The sequence below is a fragment of the Hyperoodon ampullatus genome (genome assembly GCF_949752795.1).
Source record: "Hyperoodon ampullatus genome assembly, chromosome: X".
Classification (NCBI taxonomy): domain Eukaryota; kingdom Metazoa; phylum Chordata; class Mammalia; order Artiodactyla; family Ziphiidae; genus Hyperoodon; species Hyperoodon ampullatus.
In genome coordinates, this window is record NC_136913.1 from 81,430,531 (window position 1) to 81,438,993 (window position 8,463).

The following is an 8,463-nucleotide window of genomic DNA, read 5'->3' on the forward strand; positions in this document are numbered from 1 at the left end:
TGCATTTAAAGGGACTAATAACTCTATTTCCAGTGGTAAAGAGGACACTGATAGTCCACGGTGTGATGTGGCAATAGAGATATGAAAAATATCACCACTGGATATTCGAACCCAATACTTATAAAGGCAAAGTTCTAAATGACTATGGATTTCATAAGTTAAAAAAATTCTTGTCAGTCTTGTGAGAGGAATGAGATTTGCTGCTTGCTCCTAACTGTGCTGGAAAAAAATATAGAATAAAAAGAATTAGCTCAGGGCTTCAAATTCCCAGCTCAAGCTCTGCATAAATGATCTTAAATTTTCCATGTCTTCCCTGAAAGAAATCCTTATCTCCTGCAGCCAGAGATAAAATTTCAGACAATTAAATACAGAATATCATCCTGCAAGTATATTAAATTACAATACAGATTAAATTCCCAACCTCCCAGAATGTCTTCTTTAAACTGATTGGGGAGGAATGGTATCCTGAAAATTGGAATAGGGACATATTGGAAGATTTTAATGAAGCTGGGAATATTGAACCCCTAAATTCTGCTGTGTCTTCTTTGCCAATAGAAATAGCTCTTCTACCTCTCTCTGATGAGGTTAACCACACTTTGCTTGAAGAAACCAGAATGACCTACTCTGAGGTAGACGCCTTGCAAAACACAGCTGATTCCCCTCAAGACTTACCTCCACCACCCCTCTTTGCTTCAAGACAAATACCTAGACTCAGTCTCAGCAGGCTCTGAGAGATGAGATATAAGTTGTGACCCAAGAGGAGGAATGCTATGCTCAAAAACAACTGCATGATTTTTTACCATGTATACAGACAGAGATATGAGGAATACACGTGGAAATGGATACTAAGAGTGTAGGATAATGGTGAAAAGAACATAAAATTATATCAAATCAAATTTATTGGTATGGACCTGCTAAACAGAGATTCTGGATTCTAGGGGTGCTCAAGGAGTTATAAAGGGCTTAAAAGTTTATTTTCTTGATTGACTGAAACATGAACCAAATGGTGGCCTAGAGTGTATGAAGTTAAAATTCCAGACCTGCCTTGCCATACTGTACAGGAAGTGATCCAAAGGCTAGGGAGACTGGGATATTGGAGTGGATTTATTATGCAGTACCTGCTCATGCACACTGGTAGGGTCAAGAGGACACATTTTTCACCATGACTGAGAGAACTAAGCATTCTTTAAGAGTGCTGTGGTTGCTCTTTTCTGTAGTTCAGAAATTACAGTGGGAACTGCTGTCACTGAGCAGTCTACTGAATTTTTACCTGATTTGTATAAGTGATTGAGTTCTAAATGAATCAACAGAAGTCTAACTTGAATCACCAAAATAGAGAAGCAACTCCCATGGAGAAAGAATCCTACACACTGGCAAAAATGTATACTATTTCTCCCAGCCTTCTCCAAAATAACTTAAAACATTTTACCAGTCTGACAGTGCAGTGGAGAAAGGGAAATACTGACTTTGGATGATCACTGGACACTGGCTCTAGGTTGACACTAATTCCAGTCTGGTGGTCCACCAGTCAGAGTAGGGTCTTATGGAAATGAGCAATGGAGTTTTGGCTCAAGTTCATTTCAAAGTGGTCCAGTGACTCCATGAACCCATATTGTGTTTATGTACCTAGTTCTGGACTGCATAATTGGCATAGACATACTTAGAAACTAGAAGAATCCCCACGATGGCTCCCTGACCAGTGGAGTAAAGACTATTATGGTAGAAAAGGCCAAGAAAAAGCCGCTAGAACTGCCTGCCTTACCTAGGAAAATAGTAAAATGTAAACAATGCCTGAAGGGATTGAAGACATTAGTGCCACTAACAAGGACTTGAAGGACACAGGAGTGGTAATTCCCACCTCATCCTCTTTCAACTCATTTATTTGGCTTGTGAAGTAAACAGATGGATCTTAGATAATGAAAGTGGGTTATGGTAAAGCTAACAAGGCAGTGACTCCAACTGCTGCTGCTGTTCCAGATGTGGTTTTATGCTTGGGTAAATTAACAAATCCTCTGGTACCTGGTATGCAGCCATTGTTCTGGAATTTATTTTTATGGCCTCAATATCTGTTAGTAAATACTACTAGAAGCAGTGTAGTTTCAGTTAGCAAGGCCAGAAAAATATCTTCATTTTCCTACCTCAAGGATTTGTCATCTCTCCCCAGTGCTATGCCACAATTTGGTCTGTTGAGATCTCTTTTTTATTTTTTTTTGATGTATAGTTGATTTACATCATTGTGTTAGCTTCAGGTGTATGGCAAATTGATTCATATATATATATATATTATTATAAGATAATGAATATAATTCCCTGCGTTGCACAGTAAATTCTTGTTGTTTGTCCATTTTATATAGTAGTGTATATCTGTTAATCCCATACTCCTAATTTATCCCTCCTCCACTTTGGTAAACAGGAGTTTGTTTTCCATGTCTGTGAGTCTGTTTCTGTTTTGTATATAGATTCATTTGTATTATTTTTTAGATTCCACGTATAAGTGATATCATATAATATTTGTCTTTGTCTGACTTCACTTAGTATGATATTCTCTGGGTCCATCCATGTTGCTGAAAATGGCAATATTTCATTCTTTTTTTATGGATGAGTAATATCCCGTTTTATATATATATATATATATATATATATATATATATATGTGTGTGTGTGTGTGTGTGTATACACAAACATATATAACACATTTTCTTTATCCATTCACCTGTTGATGGACACTTTGATTTGCTTCCATGTCTTGGCTATTATAAGTAGTGCTGCTATGAATATTGGGGCATTGGAGTGCATGTATTTTTTCAAATTACAGTTTTTGTCTTTTCCAGATATATGCCCAGGAATGAGATTGCTGGATCACATAGTAGCTTTATGTTTAGTTTTTTAAGGAGCTTCAATACTGTTTTCAATAGTGGCTCTACCAATTTACATTTCCATCAACAGTATTGGAGGGTCCCCTTTCTCCACACCCTCTCCAGCATTTATTATTTGTAGACTTTTTGATGATAGCCATCCTGACTGATGGGAGGTGATATCTCATTGTAGCTTTGACTTGCAATTTTCTAATAAATAACAATGTTGAGCATATTTTCATGTGTCTGTTGGCCATCTGTATGTCTTCTTTGAAGAAATGTCTATTTAAGTCTTCTGCCCATTTTTGAGAGGGTTGTTTGTTGTTTTGATATTGAGTTGTATGAGCTGTTTGTATATTTTGGAAATTAACCCATTGCTGGTTGCATTGTTTGCGAATATTTTCTCCCAGTCCATAGATTGTCTTTTTGTTTTGTTTATGGTTTCCTTTGTTGTGCAAAAGCTTTTAAGTTTGATTACGTCCTATTTTTAAAATTTTGTTTTTATTTCTTTTGCATGAGATTGGTCTAAGAAAATATTGCTATGATTTATTTCAGAAAATATTCTCTTCTAGGGGTTTTATGGTGTCATGTCTTATATTTAGGTCTTTAAACCATTTTAAATTCATTTTTGCTTATGATGTTTGGGATTGTTCTAATTTCACTGATTTACATGAGGCTCTCCAGCTTTCCCAACAAAACTTGCTAAAGAGACTCTCTTTTCTTCTTTGTATATTTTTGCCTGCTTTGTCAAAGATTAATTGACCATAGCTGTATGGGGTTATTTCTGGGCTTTCTATTCTGTTACATTGATCTATATGTCTATTTTTGTGCCAGTGCCATGCTGTTTTTTATTTTTATTTTTTTGCGGTATGCGGGCCTCTCACTGTTGTGGCCTCTCCCATTGCGGAGCACAGGCTCTGGATGCACAGGCTCAGCGGTCATGGCTCACGGGCCCAGCCGCTCCATGGCATGTGGGATCCTCCTGGACCGGGGCACAAACCCGTGCCCCCTGCATTGGCAGGTGGACTCTCAACCACTGTGCCACCAGGGAAGCCTCATGCTGTTTTGATTACTGTAGATTTGAGTATTGTCTGAGGTCTGAGAAGGGGTCTGGTGACATCTTGATTACTTTTCCTTCTATAAGAAATCACATTGACCTACTACATTAATGATATTAAGCTGATTGGATCTCATGGGGAAGAAATAGCAACTACCCAGGACTTATTGGTAAGACATTTGCATGTCAGATGATAAGATATCAGTCTGACAAAAACTCAGACTCTTCTGAATCAGTAAAATTTCTAGTGGTCTAGAAGTATGGGGCATGTTGAGATATCCCTTCTAGGGTAAAGGATAAGGTGTTGCATCTGGTTCTTGTTACAATCAAAAGAAAGGCACAATGACATATGGGTCTTTCTGGATTTGGGGACAATATATTCTTAATTAGGGTGTGCTTTCCGAGAAGCTATTAGTTTCAAGTGGGTCCCCAAAATAAAAGAAGGCTCTGCAACTGGTACAGGATGCTGTGCAAGCTGCTGTGCCACTTGTGCCATATGATTTATGAGACTCAAAGTTGCTTGATATTTTGGTAACAGATAGATAAACTCTTTTTAGCCTTTGGCAGGTCCCTATTGGCATCACACAACAGGTCCTTGTGATTTTGAAGAAAAGTCCTCCAATCTTCTCGAAATAACTACTCTACTTTTGAGAAACAGCCTTCAGTTTTCTACTGGGCCTTAGTAGAGACTAAATGTTTAACAATGGGACATCAATTTACCGTGCAATCTGAGCTTCCATCTTGTAGTAGGTGTTATCCATCTCACCAAGCCATAAATTTTGGTATGTAGAGCAATGTTTCATGCTATGGACTTAATATTTGTTCCCCCCACACACACAAATTCATATGTTGAAACCTAGTGATGGTATTAGGAGGCAAAGCCTTTGGGAGGTGCTTAGGTCATGAAGGTCGAGCTCTAATAAATGGGATTAGTAATCTTATAAAAGAAATCCCACAGAGCTCCCTATCCTCCTTCCACCATGGGAGGTTACAGTGAGAAGATGGCCATCTATGAGGTAGCAGACCCTCATCAAATCCCAAATCTGCCAGCACCCTGATATTGGATTTCTCAGCCTCCAGAACTTTGAGAAATAAATTTATGTTGTTTATAAGCTACCTAATTTATGGTATTTTTGTTATAGCAGCCCAAATGTATTAAGACAGAAATTGGTACCAAGAAGTATGGTACTATTGTATCAAACACCTAAAATGAGGAAGTGGCTTTGGAACTGGGTAATGGGTAGAGGCTGGAAGAATTTTGAGGTGAGTGCTAGAAAAGACCTACTTTGCTGTGAATGGCCTGTAAGGGCAATTTTGATGAGAGCTGAGGAAGAAAAGAGGAGCGTTATAGAGAAAGCCTCAAACTTATTTGAGAATACATGTTTTTTATTGCTCTGATATGATTTCAGATCCATTTGTTATGACTTAAGTGAAGTTGTTTTAATTTATTTGTTCATGACAAAGTAAAAAAAAAGGTCGTTTTTAGAAGTAAAGTTGTACTGATGTAAGAATGAAGTAAGTGTGTCAGGATGTCAGCATCTCATGTCTTCTCAATAAAAACTTAGTAGCTCAGTTGCTGAGGGGCCCAGCTAGGGGCTTATCGATAAGAACATGTGGAGAAGCAATAGTTATTGCAAGGAGACATTGGAATAAATACTGAGAATTTTTTAGTAATATCTGAGAGTGTTGGTCTGGGCAAAAGCTACCCTTTGCTGATCTAACTCTCTGAAGCTCTTGAGGAACTTGCTCCAGCCATGGCCAGGCTACACTTGGTTGGTAGTGGTGATAAACCATGCAGCAGTCTCAGGAAGAGAAGGAACATCTATTCCTGTCTTGGAGAGGCACTCCATGCAAGCAGTGGTGAAATCCAGGCAATGGTCCCTGGAGCGATAACCCTCAGAATAAGGGACTTTTATTTTTGCTCTGGCAGGTAAATGTCAGGTGTCTTTGGCAAAGCTGTCTTTCCTGAGAATCTCAAGCTTGTAAAAAAAGGTATACCTTGAACTTAATTTGGACCTTATTTCCATCATCTCCCGTTGCCTGGAACAATAGTGTAGTCAATTTGTCATTTGTTTGGAGTATGTTTATTTGTTTATTGGTTTATTAAAAATACATTACCCTGTATGTTATTGGCTTGTGAAATTTCCACAGTGAACCTATGTTAAATAAACTATTGGCAAAGACAATCTCAGTGTCTGAGCATATTTGCCACACCAAAACAAAACAATATCTAAGTTGCTGTGAATACAATGTTGGTAAGAATACGAATGGCAAAGGTCATTCTGATGAAGTCTCAGATGGAGATAAGAAACATGTTATTGGAAACATGAGAAAACATAATCCCTGTTTTAAAGTGGCAAAGAACTTGGCTAAACTGTGTTCATGTTTTGAAGAGCCAGCCTTTGTTTCATTAATTTTCTCTATCATTTTCCTGTTTTTATTTTCATTTATGTTTATTCTTAGCATTATTTTTTAATTTATCATCTTGCTTTCATTTATCTTGCTCTTATGCTTACAGTTTCTTGATGAAGGTATTTAGATGATTGATTTCAGAACTTTCCTCTTTCTAAAGCATGTATTTTGGACTATAAATTTCCTTCTCAATATGTGTTGTCATCCTCCATATTTTGATATATTGCATTTCCATTTCATTTAGTTCTATGTTCTTGTTTTTCTCCTCTGAAACATTCTCTTTGACCCATATATTGTTTAGGAGTATACTGTTTAATTTCCAATTGTTTGTAGACTTTCTTGTTATCCTTCTGTTATTTATTTCTATATTGATTCCAGTGTGGTCAGAAAATATGTGCTGTATGACATCATTTTCAAAAAAAATTATTGAGCTATTTTCTGTCTCAAGATAAGTTAGATCTTAGTGAATGTTCCATGGGCAACTGAAAAAATATTCTACTCTGATTGGGTGTGGTATTCTATATATGCTACTTACCTCATATTGCTTGATTTTGTTCTGTTGTTTTAGATTCTTGTTCATTTTCTGTCTAGGAATTCTACAAGTTACTTTTGAATTCAACAAGTATAATTGTGTATTTTTCTCTTTTTTTCTGAGGTCTACTGTATCTATTATTAACAGAGCCATTTCTGATAAGTTTCAGTTAATGTTTGTATAACACATCTGTTTTCATCTTTTTACTTTCAACCTACCTATACCATTGTATTTGAAGTGAGTTTTTTGTAGACAACTTTTTGAGGGATCATTTTTTAAATATTTATTCTGTCAATGTTTGTCTTTAATTGGTGTATTGAGACTATTACATTTAAGGTCATTATTGCTACATTATGGCTTAAATATGCCATCTTATTATTTCTTTTCTATTTTGGTCTTCCCCTTCTCTTTCCTCTGTTTCTCATTTCTTGCCTTCTAGTGGATTGCTTGTACTCTGTTTTTGTGATTCCATCTTGATTTATATGTAGTATTTTTGATAATATGTAGTATTTTTTGAGTATATCATGTTATTTATATTTTTCTTAGTGATTGTTCTAGTTATTACAGCATAAATATATAACATCACAGTTTACTAGTATCAACATTTTATCACTTTGAACCAAATCTAAATACTTTGCTTTAATTAATTACCATTGTTCTTACCACATTTTAAATATAATTGCCTTATTTCCTGTGTGTACATTAAGCACTACATCACATGGTGTTATAATTTTTACCTCAACAAGCAAATATGATTTAATGAACCCATGAGAAGGATACTCTATTATATTGCTCCTGCTTTTAAACATCTCAGCATTCTTCTTTCCTTTCTAAAGTTCCAAGCCTTCTTAAATTCATTTGTTCAATACTTTTTGTTTAGATAACTTTACCTATTAGTTATTGCTTTTTCTCTTTTTTTTTTTTTTGGCCTTGTGGTATGTGAGATCTTAGTTCCCTAGCCAGGCATCAAATCCGTGCCCCTTGCAGTGGAAGTGCAGAGTCCTAACCACTGGACCGCCAGGGAATTCCCATTAGTTTTTATTTAAGATTAAGTTTACCAGTAGTAAATTTTCTCAATTTTCCTTTGTCTGAGAATGTCTTTTATGCTTTCTGGTGAAAACGATTGTATTAGGACAGTAGAAAGCCACTACCTTTTTCTGCTGTGCTGGAGTCAGGACATGTGGAAAATCTGCTAACCTCTCTGACTCTTGGAAAACATGAGGAGCTATTTGGGGAACAGATTTTCAATTGGTGTTCAGCTGGAGTATGATGGGTATCATTTAAAAGCTTTTATGTTCTGTTAGACCACCCTTTCCCCTATCTTTTGGTTAGGGAGAGTAGGCTTTTCTCTTAGTGTTTCTTGTCTGTGATTATTGATGGTTTGGGTTACAGATTTCTGCAGTATGCAGTCCGAGATATATGATATGTTTATATATGATATAGTTTATATGATGAAACATGAAGTATGAATAAAATAATTCTGATGCACACTGAAGTACAATGCTTATTTCGAGGAACAGCACTTGTGTGATTGTTTTAGTTGCAACCTGAATAAGCCATCTTTTTCATGGCTACAAATTTTACTTGAAAAAATGAGTGACAAGCTA